This window comes from Sciurus vulgaris, assembly GCF_902686455.1.
Source record: "Sciurus vulgaris genome assembly, chromosome: 10".
Taxonomy (NCBI): domain Eukaryota; kingdom Metazoa; phylum Chordata; class Mammalia; order Rodentia; family Sciuridae; genus Sciurus; species Sciurus vulgaris.
Window position 1 is genome coordinate 130,505,881 of NC_136470.1, and position 17,001 is coordinate 130,522,881.

General features: G+C 39.9%; 1 long non-coding RNA gene across 1 annotated transcript; it reads left to right on the forward strand.

The window, feature by feature from the left end:
* The first annotated feature begins 563 nt into the window (after positions 1 to 563).
* Positions 564 to 4,783, forward strand: LOC306670990. The gene is made up of 3 exons (XR_013766555.1): positions 564 to 1,502; positions 2,364 to 2,641; positions 3,963 to 4,783. It is a non-coding gene; the product is annotated as an uncharacterized lncRNA (long non-coding RNA).
* The last annotated feature ends 12,218 nt before the right edge of the window (positions 4,784 to 17,001 follow it).

Below are 17,001 nucleotides of genomic sequence, written 5' to 3' on the forward strand. Positions count from 1 at the left end.
GAAGTAGATAGAGACGTATCCCAGCCCAGTGATAAGGACAGAGAGCATTCCGCCTTCCCTCTGTGCTCCAAGATGGCTAATGATTAGATATAATCTCCAGAAATGAAAACGCAACTAAGCTCTTAATATATATTTGAAGATAAGTAGATGAGAGAATCTCTGCTTGGACAGCAAGTGAAGATTCCAGCTTAACTCAGCAGTTATTTAAGTGTGTTTTCGCCCTTTTTGGCATGATGATAATGGTTGACACGAAGAAGCTTTCCACTTTTCCCCAGAGTAATGAGGCAGCCTCTAATCGTCCCATTGCCTGAAATTACTTTCAGTATTGGCTAGAGGGGAGCAGGCAGGATGTTCTAATGGTTAAAAAATAAAAGTTAGAAAAGAGAGAGAGATGAAAGGGAGAGAAAATGTGAAAAAGAGCCATTTATAGGTGTGACGTTAATAAAAAAAATGGTGAGAATGAAATTTTCAACTTTCTTCAAGAGAACCATAGATGTTTGTTGTGGGTAAAACACTGCTGTGTTTTGCTGTCTCCATTTTGCCAAATTGCTTTGACAGCATGCCTAACTGTGAGCCCCGGGAAATCTTTTGCTTTCCATGCACAGATTGTGGGAAGTGAAGAGGATCAGTCTGGGGTGAACTCCGGTTAGGAAAGAAGCCTGGGTTTAGTTACTTGAAGAACAAGCCACAGAGCCTCCGAGAGTCAGTGCAAGCCTGTGCACATGGCCCTCAACCTGCACAGGATCACCCTCATCCATTCTGAAAATGACCTGAAGCCAGACATTGACCTTGGCTTACGCTGAATGTGTGAGGTCATCCTTTCATCCCTCCTGCATCCCTCCCTGTTTCAAGTTCATTTAGTTTGGTGATAGAAGTTCACTGAAGTCAGAAACCCACGGGCAACATGACTGGAAAGGTCTGCTGCTGAATTTATCTACAACGAAAAATTCTTAGCCTGATGGAATTTGTCTTGAGTAACAATACGGCCCACAAGGAGGCCCATGGAGGAGGCCCTGGGGCCTCACTTTCCTGAAAGTTGTTTAGGTGGCAGGTCCCGCTGCTCTGGAACAGTCGAGAAGCGAAGCTCAGGCTTGTAGAGGCTTCTGAGCAGACTAAATGGTGTGATCTCTGCCGACAGAAAACTCCTCACCTAGCATCTATTTATTTTCAGTTTCAGTTGATTTTCAACAAGTTGTTTTAAATCTTGTTTCTGAGACTTCAGCAGGTCAGAAGTAAGCATTTGGAAAGAAAACAGTTCTGTGAGGATCTAACAGGGTAGAAGAAGGGGCTCACCCAGCAAGGGAGGTATTACACCTTTCTCACTTAGGGTAAGAAAAAAAAAAATTAGAAAGAGCTATAAGTCCTACTGCCGGTGACTTTGCAATCTGGAGATACAGTGTGTCAGGCATGTGACCACACTCTTCAACAGCCTCGAAGAATATCCTTGTAGAACTGATGCCCAAGACTTTGAAAAAAATAAAACAAAATCTATATGTCAGAAGGTAAGAAAGTTTATCACGTTTTTACATGGCTAAAAAGCTTGGCACTTACTGAGTTGGATTCTGTCATGTGAAACGCAACAGATTACCTGTTAATGCTGAGCAAATAAGAATTTGCTACATGTAAGTACTGCTTTCTCTTTCTTAAAAAAATTGGGAGGAGAAACTTCATATATTTCATATTAAATTAGTTCCCTTTATGACAATTTTTCTACTTTCTGGAGCTAAGAACTTTGGAAATAATCTTTTGGGGCCATGTGCTTGGTAAGGTAGGCTATGCTTTAGAGCAGGGCCAACTATACCTTTGTGTGTAGGTTTGTGGTTTCTAAGTCACAGGTCACGAGGTTCCAGGAGGTTGAAGCCAAGCTCTATTACTTTTTTCCTGACTCCCTTACCAAGCAATTTCTTTTCCAAATATGGAACTCAGTTCCATGTTCCAAATTCACCTCAATGCAATAAATGGTTGAATTTTGGCCAGTGACAAGGAAAAAATGAAATTAAAGTAATGGCAGAAAGATAATGGGAATCAGGGTTGAAAAAGTTTTATTTAGTTATAAAATTGTTTCAGAATATAATGACTTTTTGGCTATCCCAGAAAATAAATGCCCTTCCTGCCAGTTGAGCCTGCTTCTTCTGTACCTGGCTGGTTGTCTTTGGAAGGGCAAGATTTCTCTTATGACTTTGGAATGATTCCCTTTATTCCTTCCAGGAGGCCACTCATTGGTATTGCTCTTTGTTTTCCATGTTTTAGTTCCAGAACACATTTTTAGAGTTGCTCTTTTCTTAAAAAGAATAGGCATTTTTAATATTTTAATATAAGTATTTTTAATATTTTAATATAATTTTTTTGTCCACAATAAATAGAAATTGCTTGTATAGTCAAGGAGGAGCACATATTACCCACCCTATGACAACAGGTTCCACGATTTCCTGGGATCTTATGTCTGCCTGCTCTTATTAAACTGAAAGACCCTTCATGGGAAGCACTGGTGAACCAGTCACTAACTAGAGAAGCTTGGATTCAGTTGGGGAGCTTGAAAGCCTTTCAACTGAATAATGAGATGCAGTTATCAAACGACCTCATGATGATAACTCCTGAAAGCCAGCGGAAACCTGAGCCAGGATGACATCTCTTCTGGGTTGTAAGTAATCACATATATTTCAGTATAAGCAATAATACACATTTCCATAGAAGTCGCATGCTGTGCAAATTGATTTGAAGAACCTCATTAGGCTTGTTTTTATTCATTCTGAAAGAGTTTTAGTTTCAAGTATTCTCTTTAGCTTAAAAAATAGGTGAGAAAATTGCATTTCTACCTTTGCCTGTGCTTAATGTGCAAAACAATATTGTTTACTTAAACATGCTTCAGAAAGAAATGATATTTCTAACTCAAACTTGGTTTGTGCTTAAGCTTGATATACATGAAATCTACTTAGGAAAATTCACTTCTAGCTTTTGACCATTTCTTGAGACTATTATAATGTTTTGGAATTCTAAAATCCTCCAGGCTATATCTTTCTTCCCAATCTACTAGAAGAATAATAAAAATTGGCAATGTGAGGTTGTTGCTTGCTTTTTCTCAAAGTCATTTCATGAAGAGGTGGGTAATCATTTTATTCTATAAACATTTGTTTCCAAATTATGTTCTCTAGGTGACAAGCATGGAAAAGAATATGACATGGAAATATACCAGATCTGACCATCAGGGTGTAGGAACAAATTGACCTTTTAGCCAGAGGCCATATGGTATAGGAATTTTATTTTTAAACTTTTTAGCTATTGACTGATGAGTTTCTATGTTATCTTAGGATAAAATTCAGTTTTTATTCATTAAATGAAAATAATACCTAAAACAGGAAGAACACAAACTGAACCAATAAATAAGGACATAACTAAAGACAGACCAGGTAAAGACTTGTAGTACTTAGACATGGAAATTGCTTTTCATGCACACATTCTCATGATAACAAAATTAAATTGCAATGAAAATCTTATAACTTAAATAGGTTAGCTCTTCCAAAAAGTAATTTGGATTAGTGAAGTCTTACAGCATTTCATAACTAAGGTCCTGGACATTTCAAAGAAACTCAAGAAGCCAATAGGAGGTGGGTCAAAACAAACATTAGTGGAACTTGGCACGTCCATTGTATAGGTATCTTTGAAGAATTATTATTGCAAGAAAACATCTTCATGAATAAGTGTTAGTACAGTTCATTATTATTTAGGAGCTTTGGTAAGAACAACAAAGTAGTAATCTGATGCTGGGTTTATATTGTACTTTGGAATAGAAGTACTGATGGGCTCATATGTACTTTGGAAATCTTACAATGGACACACAATTCTTTACCACAATCCCTTAGTATGTTTCCAATGTTTGGTTATTTTTTAATTTTAAACCATTTAAACCAATTATTATAAAAAGGCTTATATGAAGTTTAATTTTTACTGATTTTCTCTTTTAGGACAAAGCCTCATGGCAAAACCAGCTGGAATAATTCTTCAGTCTGAAAGGATAGTGAAGCAAGTTGCCTGAGAATGTACTGCTTCATTATCTTCACCATTGCTGCATTAGTTGGTTGTCTATGGCTACCAAGAAAGGGAGAAAGAAAGAAAGAAAGAAAGAAAGAAAAGATAAAAAAGTAATCACAGCAGAAAATGGAATCTATTGTATGCTTTTGCCTGTGGTCTTTCACAGACATCTGTTTTACATTTTCTGTGTGCTTCAGAATTTTACCGGTTCTTGAAAACATGCTAGAAAAATTAAACCATGAATGTAAAGAAAAGAAGACTTTCAGAATTAGATTAGGAAAGAAGAGTGAAGCTACATCAAGAACAAAAATTAGAATGACCAGCCTCCTTGAAAAGAGATAAGAAAACCTAACTCTCCCTTCCCCAAGGAAACATGGTCCGTAAGCCACATGTTCCCCGAGGTAGAGGTCTGTGTTGCTGGCCTCCCTTGAGTCAGAGGGAAGCCACCAGGACCAGCACCCTTGCCATGTCAAACCACTCCTCCTCAAGTTCGTCTTCTCACTGAGGATCTGGTGAAATCCATGGCATGTTCAATTTGGGCAAAGACTAAAACAGAACAACTGCACTCATGTCTTCCTCTTTACCTAACTTTCTAAACTTCCCCAGATCAAGTTAATGTGATGCTGTCATGGTAGAAAGTAACAGAACATAATTTCTGATTTAGAAAGCCTAGCTCTGAGAAAAAAAAGTCAGTGGGAAATAGTACTTTAGGAAATAAAAGTGTGTCGAGATGTGTGGAGGGATAGAAGGATCAAAGCGTGACAAGAAGAAGAAGAAACACAACATCTGCTGCTTCTGGACCAAAGTCACTTTTTGCAAAGGACTGATAATGCTCGAAATTGCTTTAATGAATCATACTGTAAGTTTATCCCAACTCTTCAGCAGCATACAACTGGATGAAATAATAACCTGGGGACACCTATTTATTTACTTTTTTCTGGATGCGCTTCCATTCAGAAATGCTCTCAAATCCCCAAAGGTCAGTAGCATTTGGCTTAGCACGCTCTCTCCATCCTTTCTGCACCAGAATTAACGAGCACTCTGGTGTAACTCCTGCAGGAATTTGGACGTAGAAACAATAGCCCTGGTGTTCATTTTTATTTTTATTTTTATTTTTAAATTAGCATGCCTTTTTGTTCTATTTCCTGACCTAGAAAACATATGATTGGTCAAGAAAATAGGTTTTGCTCATCAGAGCTTTAAATGATTTAGTTTGCCCATAATGGGTGAAGGCAGAGAAAGAGAACAGCCCTGTTTACAGGCCAGGCTGCTGACATGATTCATCCTCACGCCAGGACCTGAGCTCCAGCAGGCCTGGTTTTCTTCCGTATGAGGCCCATGAATGGCACTTCAGAAAGTGACAGAGTGGCACTTCTAGTCCACTTTGGATTAATTTAATTTCCTTTATATCTTAGTAGAAATAATAATTACAAAGAATATTTTTAAAGATCTTGTTAGACACTGTCAGCTTTGTCATTCAGCATTCTGAAACAGCACCTCTGTTTCAAGTATGTCATGTTCTGCCTTCTTCCTCTTTGTCTTCTCAATTTTCCTTCATTTTTTTCCTACTTTGAAAACCAACTATCTGAGTTCCATTCCCAATTCTGTTAGTCCCCATGTGAACTTCGGTAAAGATGTGGTTGTGTTTTGAATGGAAATGTCCCCCAAAAGCTCATGTGTTGAAGACTTGGTCTCCAGTGCAGCATTGTTGTGGGGCTTTGGGGAAGTGATTGAGTCATGAGGATTCTAACCCCATCAGTGGATTCAGCCATGTGATGGATTAATAATTTAAATGGACTCCTGGGGTGGGGGAGAGGTGGAAACTGTGGGTAGGCGGAGCAAGGTTGAAGGAAATGGGTCTTTGGGGCCATGCCCTTGGGGACTATATTATATCCCTGGCCCCTTCCTAGCTTTCTCTCTCTCTGCTGTCTGGCTGCCATGAGCCGAGCAGTTTTGCTCTGCCATGCCCTTCTGCCTTGATGTTCTGTCTCACCTCAGCCCCAGAACAATGGAGTTGGGACCATGGACTGAAAACTCTGAAATCATGAGCCAAAATAAACCTTTTCTCTTTTAAGTTGTTTGTGTCAGGTATTTCGGTCACAGCAACAAAAAGCTGACTAATACAGATGTATTTCATTTCCTCATCCAAACAAAGAGAATGGTAGCAGCATCTCTTCTTAGAGGGGTATTACAGAGTCAAATGATTTGACACACATGATGAAGTACTCAGAATAATGCATGCCCCATTGTGACGGTTGGCTGTTCCTGATGGGAATGAGGAGATGGAAGGTATTGGAGTTTTGAAATAATGGTGTTTAACAGAAAAGCTCTACCAATTTTATTTGCACAATCTTCAAATCTTGTTAATGAGACGACATTTTAAGGTGCTCTTACAGAGCTATTTAAGGCTTCTTTGCTAGAAGTACCAAATGAAAGATGCTTTGGACAAGGAAAATTTACTGGTAGCCACAAAATAATAGGGTGCAGCAGTAAGAAAAGGGAAAGTTGTGTGCCCATGAGTTGAGAACTTACAGACAATCTGCTATAACTTTTCTCAAGGTCAATTTGGAAATATGTCAAAACACTTAAAATGTGCATGCTTTTTGACATAGTTATCCTACATTAGAAAAATTTCCCCAGGGATACGACCAAGGATATAGGAAAGATTGTGCTCCAAGTATATTCATTACAGTGCCTTTTGAGAAAGAAAAAATTGGAAATTACCTAACACTCGGTTAATTAAACAATTCATAGTGTTCTCAAACAGTGGATCACTATGCTGGGGAAAAAGGTGTAGTTATCAGCATGGAAAGGGAATCATAATATTATGGTAAATGAAATCAACAGCTTCAAAAGCACAAGGGTTTGGTTTGCACATAGTGGGGTGGGAGGAAACCTGGGAGGTTGATAACATCCCAACATATTCGAGTGGTCCTCTGTGAGCTGGTTAGTTGGAGTGTGGTTTTAATCTTTCTTTTTTTTTTTTCCTGTATATTCAGATTTCCATTAATAGGTAGGTATTGCTTTTCAGTTTTACCTGAACTGTCAGACAAAATATTCAAAGAGCCCAAATCTGATGTTTGATTTTTTAAAGTTCTGAAAACATTTTCTCTGAGCACACATGGTACATAGATTTGGACGGTCCAAGGTTTAACTGCCATTCGTAGTTCTGCAGTTAACTGCTGAAGAAGACTTTAATCAAACAAATATAAGAAGTTCAGGTTTTCATTTTCTCATCTGAGAAACAATGAAGCTGCTTCTGTGGAGCTGTAGGGATCACACAAAATAGTGAATGTGAGCAGGAGTTGAAGATAGTACCAGTGTGGCTTGGAATTCATTAATCTAGAAATCTAGAAGAAAAAATTACTTACCCGTGATGAAGAAGAGGATACATAGTTATTGAACAAGCGGGAGACTATCATTCTTTTGCAGTTCACCTTGTGCAAAAGTATTGCTCCCCAGGATTCTTTGGACAATACCTGCTTGTAACATGAGGTAGGTACTAAAGAGTCCGGTTATTTAACATACTGTCAGCACTGACTAACAGTTTACTGAAAGTTTAGATTTCCTCATACAAAAAGTAGTCAATGAAAAAGAAAGTTTAGGGATTTTTCTAGGTATAAATTTAGCCACTCACTAATATAGTGAGTGAACAGGCTGTGGGAGAACACTCAGATCATTGAACCTCTTACACGCCTTGACACAAACTGTAATTACATTAGGAAGATAACTGGCTGATGTTCCAACAAACTCTCTGCCAGAATGAGAGATGATATAACAGATGTTTCGTTTTGAAAATTCTAAAACATAATTAATTTTTTGCACTAAAAATAAGTAGGTCAGTTGGAGCACTAGGCCTCAGCACAGCGTGGAGGGGGGGTGTGATGGGGGAAGGGGAGTGGGGGAGCGACCTGAAAAAGAAAGAAAAAGCGCAACTTAAAACGAACAGCGAAGCTGTGCCTACTCCTTGGTTCCTATTTGCCAGAGTTGGGCTAATGTCTTGCATTAGCTTAGTCGTTGGTTCTCGAAGCCTGGTTTCTAGACCAGTGGGGTCGGCATGGCCTGGCAGCAGGTTAGAGATGCCCATTCCCAGATCCACGCAGAGGCCTCTCCATCAGAAGCTCTGCAGATGGACTGCACCCACTGCTGGCGATTCTTCCAGTGGGTAGAGTTTGAAAACCACGGATCTAAATTAATCCTCATTATATCCTCTCCCGATTTTACAGCCGAGGACGCTAAAGCTTAGAAAATTAGCGACTCCACAGAAGCCAGGACCTCAGACCTTTCTTATCCCAAGTTCAAAACCCTTCACTTCTTTCAGTTGACATCTTTTTCAGCATCCTCTTTCCCTGGGCAGGACAAGCGAGTGACAGGGGACCGAGAGCGCCCCCTAGAGACTGACAGAGTGGTGGCCCTAGGCCCTCTAGGGCGGCTAACAGCAGGTATCAAACATACCACTACATCCTTCAAAGCCTGTTTTTTAGTTTGGGGAGGGGAAACTTTTATTTGGAAAAAGTTCTCATAGTTATTTTAAGATATATGGTCTTTCAACTCTGAGGAATCTAAAAATCTAGAATTCGAATGGAAGACACAATTTTAATTCTCTAGAATTAAAAATAAAAATCAATGGCTCATCTCTGATGGATGTCTTTCAAAGAACAATTCAGAATAACCTATGGTACCGTTTGTGGTCCTCTGAATATCCGTTTTCCTCTTCCACTTTTTAAACATAACCCTACTTTTACTGAATTGCTTCCTCTGTGTGGTCAGGTGTTTGAGGCATTACAAGCCCCAGTGGCCAAATAAGTCATTGATAAAACCTTTACTACTAATGGGGGTCACCCAGAATAAGTAAGCCCAGGACACCCCTCCCCTTTGTGTTTTAGTACCAACAATGACAGACTTGGCAGAAGATTTGTGGAAAGATTTTCCTCACTGACAATAGTTTTTTTTTTTTTTTTTTTTTTTTTTTTTTTTTTTTTTTGCTTTGAAAAGAAGTTCACAAGAAGAAATGTTTTTCTTCCCCTGGCTGATAATACATTTGTGTGTGGTTCCTTGAAGTTATGAGTTGGTGTGGCATGGATGGCACAGATGAAGAGAACAGTCTGCATTCTTGACCACGATGGCCTAGAGTCACCCTATCTTCAGATTAATTTCTGTAGGAAATAGTTCCTATCCTTTCATTTCAACAGATCTCCAATTTGATTTTCTGATACTTGCATCTGAAAACTTTGTGTTCAAGTTCCTTGTCCTTCAGGTACTTACTAATAGAGTATCATTTCTGATCTGCCATATGGACTTAGTCAGAGTCTAGACTGAATCAATTAATAAAGCCATGAGGGCAGTTCTCAGTTCAGGAAATGGATGACGATGGGGACGTGGGTAATTAGAATCATCCACGGAGATTTCACAGAACAGATCCATGTGCCATCTCTGTTCTTTGGAATGGGGAACTATATTAGAATAACAGGCATGGGAATTATCAAGAGAGGAAGAACTGGGGAAGTTTATTTTGAAAAGTTCCCTTTTAGGTGATTTAGAAATTATCTCCGTAGACTTGGACTGGGGATATAACTCAGTGGTAGAGTGCTTGCCTAGCATGTGTGAGGCACTGGGTTCGATTCTCACCACTGCATATAAATAAATAAATAAAGGTCCATCGACAACTACAAAAATATTAAAAAAAGAAATGATCTCCACATACTCAACATCTATTGAGAAGTATTACACTAATCATTTCAACTATGAGTTTGTCTAGTTGGGCCACAAGAAATACCTAGGTTATGTTATAGTCTAGAAATACCTAGACTGTGGTAAACTGACCCTTTTTCCATCAATTTCCTTTCCAGAGTCACATTTTACTGTTATGATTTATATATCCAAATCTTTACTCACTTGGATATAAAAATATCCAGATACTCCTCTACTTGAAGTGGGGCTACTTCCCAATAAGCCATCTTAAGTTGAAAAGCTTAAGGCACCCCACCTAAGGAACATCGTAGATGAGCAGCATAGCACACTGGAGATGATGGTTTATCCTCGAGATCACGTGACTGACCAGGAGTGGTGTGTGGCTCACTGCTGCTGTCCAGCTCAGCGAGAGCGTATAAGATCATGAGTCATTAGCCTGGGAGAAGACAAAAGCTGAAAATTTGAAGTACCGTTTGTATTGGGTGCATGTCACTCTCACGTCATTGTGCATTTGGAAAGTCAGGATCAGACCCGTCGTTCTCTGGGACCATCTGTACTTTGCAGTTGCTTTCCTCCCAGAACTTATGGGATTCTTTAGGAGCTCCAGGCATGTTTTAGCAACATCAATGATCCTACTGCTTATGATGGCAGCCAGCAAGCTGGATCCCCACAGCCCATGTCCCGACGGCAGAGTGGCCACTGTGTCTGGCTTGGAACTCACTTTCCTGTAAGTGAACTGGTTTTACTGCACGCCCTTGTGGCCCAATGCTGTTCTTAATCTTACAGCTCAGCCAGCTTTCATAACCATAGAAAAAGCTTCATCCCTCTGCTTTAGCAGTTAGTGTTTGCCATGGCTGGGTATTGGGTCACAAAATGTAGAATTCAGTGAAAAGGTACTTTCAGCTCAGATGTACAAGCCTTTCCCTCATGCGTCTCCAGAGCTGTTGGCAGAGGACAGATTTTCATGGCCAGAAACCACTGCTTCCCTTGGACATGCTTGCCTTGGCTGGGTGCTGATTTCTTTTTTCCTGAGAACAAGTTCTCTTTCAAAGCTCACACAGTTCTTGTCTACAGTCTGGCTTAAGTTGAATCCTTCTGGTCCATTAGATTGGCCTGTTTGTCTGAACATCTGTGAGGTTTGTGGTAGAAGACCTTTTCTCCCTTCCAGAAGGTTTTCCAACCCCGAATGCACATCAATAGATGCAATTATCCAAATGATAGGAGATGTGGATCAGGCCTGGTATGTCTAACTCAGAACAACCTAAGGCATTACAGACTGTCTTCTGAAGACACTCCACGCTCTGTGTCATTTGTAGAATTAGGATATTGGGGTTTGTTGTTGTTGTTATTTTTTTACTGTGTTGGAAGTTTCTTATATAGGCACACATGTACATTCTTTCATAAGGCTAAGATTTCCTTCTTTTTTTTTTTTTTTTTTTTTTTTTTTTTTTTTTTTTTTCTTTGATTCAGCGAGTAATTTTTGCCAGGCTCCAGAGACTAAGTAGGTGATGCAAGACTGGGTAAGACATAGACTTTCCCCACAAAAAGCTAAACCTGTGGTTGAGGAGGCAGAGTGTTATTTAAGAAGTGCTACGAGAGGGCCCTTGAACTTTGTGCTGTTGCTTGGAAATCATCTCTTGCACTGCCTCTCTTGGGAAGCCTCCTATGTTCCACAGGTCTCCTCGGTTGTCCCTTCTCTGAGTGAAACAAGCGCCACCTACCTTTTTCCTTCTTCATTTCTCCCTCTTATTAAACCTCGGTTACACATTCTTGTGGTTTTTTTTTTTTTTTTTTCTCATAGCACTCACCAGCATCTGAAATTATCTTGCTGGTAATATGAACTCAGAGTGCAGGCGCTGTCTGTGCTGGGCACTGCAGAATCCTCAGCATCCGGGATGTGTTTTGACTAAAATCCTGAGTGAAATTATAAAGATGCTCCTCTGCCCCTTGGATAAATCAGAACAGTCTTACTAAAACTGGAGATGCTGGATTGTGTTTTTCTCATTGAGGAGGGAAAGAAGGACTTAGTAGGGCACACAGGAGAAGACAGCATGTAAATGCTTTTTGAGAATGCAGAGGGGCCTGTGTTTTAGGTGCTGGGGCATTCGGTGGCTATCAAAGGGGAAGTAAGTGGCCAGGAACCTAAGAGTCCCATGACCAAGGAGTGAGGGCTTATACCATGAGTCCAAAGTGGCCATATTGATATTTCAGGAAAATCAAGCTATTTTTCCAGGTGGGAATTGCAGCATAGAGCTTCTTGGATCGCTCCACCATAGGGATCTAGTACTTCCTGGTATGGCTTAAGAAGGGGCACCTTTGTCTGGTTCCAGACTGGCACTGAAGATGGCGACTGGGAGGTGCACTTCGTTGCAAGCTCACCTAGTCTATCCTTCTTCTTTTTCACAAAGCTTTCAATCCTAGAGAACTTTGGATGTGGGGTGGTTACCACCTCTCCCCTTGTGACATTTTCCCAAGTACATATTGCTTCCTTGCTCACCTTCTGGGGAGAAGAGCTGAAGGAGACCCCAAGGATAGGAAACGAGTTTATTTTTCTTGGGAACCTAAGAACTATACCACTAATTATATTATTCTCTGTCTTGGTTCTTTTGTACTTTATCTTCCTGGTCCTCCTCTGAGCTCAAACAGTGCAAGACTCTGTCTCTCTTTTTTTAATCTTTGTTTTACCAACCTCTAACAGTGCTTTGTAAATCAGCACCCAATAAAGATGTCTAAATCAATGTCTCGTTTAGAGTTAATTTTTGCTTTTGCTTTTGCTTGCGGTAGGCTTCAGTACACTGACTGTGTGGAGTGGCTTTGTTTGTGATAATAATATTATAGGATCTGTTCAAACCACTTCATCTTTAAAGGGAAATTGTGTATATATATATATATATATATACAATGTTCGGTGACATTCTCTTTACCTTTAGATCTCTCCCAGCTTTTCTGTCACCAGCTCAGCCCAAAGGAGGCAGCACTGCCATCAAAACCAGCTCGTTTCGGGGTTGAATTGAGATCCCGACCTATGCTTATGATGGGAAATGATAAATAATTGCCCAACTCCGAGCCTTAGTTTGTTTCTCTATAAAATGGAGCCAATTAAACCGTTTTACAGAGTGATTGTGAAATGAATGAGGAAAGGTTTACACAGGGCCACAGGATGAGCACCATTAATGCCCGTTTTCAGATTCAGCTTTCCCCTGTGAAAACAGAAGCAGAGCCTCTCGCCTGTACAGACTGGGCCAGGTCAAAAGCCTTCATCCCGCTGGTAACTCAACGTGGTGAATTTCTTGGTTGGTAGTTTGAGTAGGTGTACTGGATAATCCCCACAGCTGCCTCGATTACTCTCCCCTTTTGACATTTTGGCGAAATATGGCTGTGATAAATGTCACTGCTGACGAAAGGAGGAGGCCAATAAAGAGCGGAACGTCCCCAGAGTCCTAAGGACCAGACGTGAACTCCCGCCTCCCCTTGGGTTCCTCTGTCACGCACGTGAGCACGGGCAGGGAGAACAGGCACTTTGCTTAAGTCTGCAGAAGTGGCAGTGTTGTTTAATGATTACTGCAGCTTGCTTTGTAATTAGGACGGCAGGAGCCATCCTGCAGGATCCAGGGAACTCTCTGAAAGTAATGACAGTAATTTACAGCCATGTGGTTCTGTGTGGATGCTGAAGTACTTGGTCTGCGGCCTGCCTGGATGCTCCATTGCCTGCCTGATGAGCCCATTCCCCACCTGCGCTGTCTTCCCACCCTTGATGGAGCCTGCAGAACCAGTACCCAGAATCCTGAGCTCGTGTGAAAGACTGGGGACATAGAATGTGCTGGGGAAGGAGGGTTGACTCTCTAAGGGTTCCTTTCACTCTCTTCTTAGTTTTTCAGTCAATGAAAATGACTCACTGTTTCTCTTTGACTTGTTCTTTCTCTCTCTCTCCTGCTCTGGCTTCCTAGATAATGGAATATAAAGTCAATGCAAGCTAGGCACCTTGGTGACTATCTAGAGTTTTAAATGAACTTGGAAAATTCCTCCAGGCTTCAGGTAAACTCCTGTGAATGCTTCCTTTCAACGGGGTATTTTTAGATCATTAAAAACTAACTTAAGTAAATTTCCATGGCTGATGGTTACTTATAAGCAAGTTTTATTTATGACGACAAGCTCTTTCAAAATAATAATAAAAAAGCAGCCTGTTTATGTCCTCTTCAGATTCTTAGAGGAAGACCAGGAAGATAAAGTAAAGGGAAAACAGTAATTGAGCCTCCAGTTTCTGCATATTGCTTTTGAGAATGTGTCACAGCCTGAAATGAAATTCTGTGTCCGCGTGCCACACTCTTCAAACAGGAAAATGAAGATGTTGGTTAAATTCTTCAATAAGCCAGCCCCAAAGAAATTTCCTTTGAAGTTGTTTTATACGCTTCCCCACTGAAAAACTTTAAGATAAGTTATAACTCTGCTTTGTGCTTTGAAAATAAATTCAGCACATTAATTGTATTTATGGGAGAAAGTAGTAAATGTCCCAGAATGAATACACAGCCATAATTTACTCAGAGGGAACTGCTACTGCCCATAAACTTTCCTTACATGCCTCTCCTGCTTTATGACATCAGCCAGCCTGGCAAATGAATCACTGCCTTGTGCACCCTCGGATCCTTGCACTATGTAAATTTCCACTGAATGCTTATCACATAGGATTATTACTTATTGCATATTTTCTTTGCTAATTTTCTGGGAGATTAAATATAGTCTATACTTTGTAGGGAGGGCCTCAGTTTGTCTGAGGCGCATATTCATCTGGATTTAGAAGTACGTAAGCATCACTAGCAGAATGGTAGGTGGGTACCAGGGGTCTCTTTGCATCAGGAGTTGAGGGGCCTTGTAGCAAACCCTCAGCCTGCAGGAGAGAGAACTGGGTTCATGGCATGGGTGTAATCTGTGGCCATGTTCTTGCCATTGGATGGGGGGTGACTAACACATGACTAACACTAACCCAGAGGTCAGCTGTCCACACTTGAGTTCTCTGGGGAAGGAGACAAGAGTAAAATCCCAAGGAGGTATATTTATGCACAGAATCCCATGACGTGTGAGCAAAGGGCAGCTGTTCTTTGGGATCAGGATAACAGAACAGCAGAGGTGGATGGAGTATCTCTTCCCCAGGCAAGGAGAGATGTTTGGCTTGGGTGAAGGAAACTCCCCCAAGCCCGGGTGAGGCTGAGCCTCCAAGGCCACCAGGGCGTCAGAGGTCCTCAACCATGTCAAGTCAGCCTCTCAAGGAAACCTGGGCCTGAAGAGTGAGCAGAACCTCAATTCTCCATTTGCCTCCCTCTTCCTGTGGGCAGTTGCTGAGAGAAGGGCTCAAATCCCACCTAAGCTGGTCCCTGGAGACTGGGAAGTCGGTGTGAGGTGGTGGTGAAGACTGAAGGCTATCCTCCAGGCCTGGGGTGAATCCAGGAGGAGTGTGTATCACTCCTCCTGGGGTTTGGAGTGGTAGGAACTGAGCAATGGGGCTAATTCACTTGTATTTGTCAAAATAGGTGACTTTTCTCTTTGTTTTATTTATACTTACTGTGTGTAAGGAAATGAGCACTAGTTCATTGTAGAACCTTTTCCATTCCATTTTGGGGGAAATACTTGTCTGCAACCTAAGTGATCCTAAGTACTGCCAATAGTTTTATGAAGAAATGTCACCAGATCCACAAAGTTTCCATTTGATCTCCTGAACTGGCACTGGATCTATATTCTATGTTAAAACCGTCCACTTTTCTAACGTCTGCTGTTACCAGCCCCCTGAGATATGGTAAGAAATAAGATCGTGTGGATCCTGTCTCTGTCAACTTGAAGATGATGGAGGTAGAATAATGACAATGTATTGAAAATGTGTGTCAGGTCTTCTCTCTGTTTTTTTAATTTGTCATTTGATTTCCTCTCGGGTCATTTTAATGTTTCAGACAGGAATGTGAATCAAGATTTGGTGCTTTTTGGGTTTTGTTTTTACTCCTCCTCCTCTTTGCTTGTCAGGGATGTTTGCCTTCAACTCACACTTTATTTTTAAATACGTGGGATGTTTTCACAAAAATTTGAATATGTTACAAAGAAAATCTCAATAAATAATCATTTAAAAGAAGAAGAATCCATGTGAACTCTCTTAAAAATGAAATGAAAACATAGCAAATGAAATACATAAATACGCACACACTCTCTATCCACCATGACTAGCAAGTCCTTATCCTGTTAAAGTATTTCTCCAGTAACTTAAAAATAAATGACAATAAGGGAAACAAGACACGGACTAGGGTAGATTAAGAGTAGTCACAGAGATTTTAGAATCTTAAATGCACTTATTAGGAAAATGAATGGAATATGCTTAACTTACAGTCATTACAACAAAATTAATTCACAGGAATTAGAAAGAAATTAAATATAAACATTAGTATTAAAGAGATAGAAGACTTTCCCAAAATCATGTAAGACCAGAACCTATAGCTTTGAAAATATTTATTAAAAGATATCCTTTGGACAAGTTTCATAGAAAAATTGGGAAAAAAATGAACAATGAGAATATAACTATAGAAAACAGAAGCAAATAAAATTATGAAAGAATTCAATGAAAAGCAAATGGGCTTAGATGCAAAAGCATAAATACAAGAAATTTGAAAATCTAAGATTAAATAGAAAAATATTTTGGTGAACATGAACTCAAGAAGAGTCAAAACAATGGATGAATCAACACCATTGAAGTACTTGAAATATTTTATGATTGAAATCTCTTCCTATTATTGATGCTAATGTAAACTAACTTTTCTGTAATAGTCACAGTTTCCTATGAGATAATTTTTTTCAAAAATGGAAAAACTCTGGAAAACTTGCAAACTCAATGAACTCAGAATTATTCTGATTCCAAAACTTTGTGAAAATAATATGGAAAGGCGACAATGGGTATTGAAATAGCTCCTGTTTTTACAATTCTAAGTTCATATCTAAACTCTCCATTTTGTCAGATGCTCTTAGAAGATAAGTTTACAGAATATATTTAAATATGGTTTAGTTTTCAAAACCTTTTGTGCCTACTGTTCCAAAATATATTTGAGTTAAAGACTAGTTTTATTCTCATGAAAAATATCAAGCTAGAGAAGTGTAATTTGAAAGCAAGTAAGCATTAAGTTCAAATCACCACACAGGGCAAGTATATGCTATGGAATTACAAATGTTTTCAAATTTATGTGAGTCTACCAAAACATGATTGACATTTACAAATTGTAAATTTCTGATGAACAGAATCAAACCTATGGA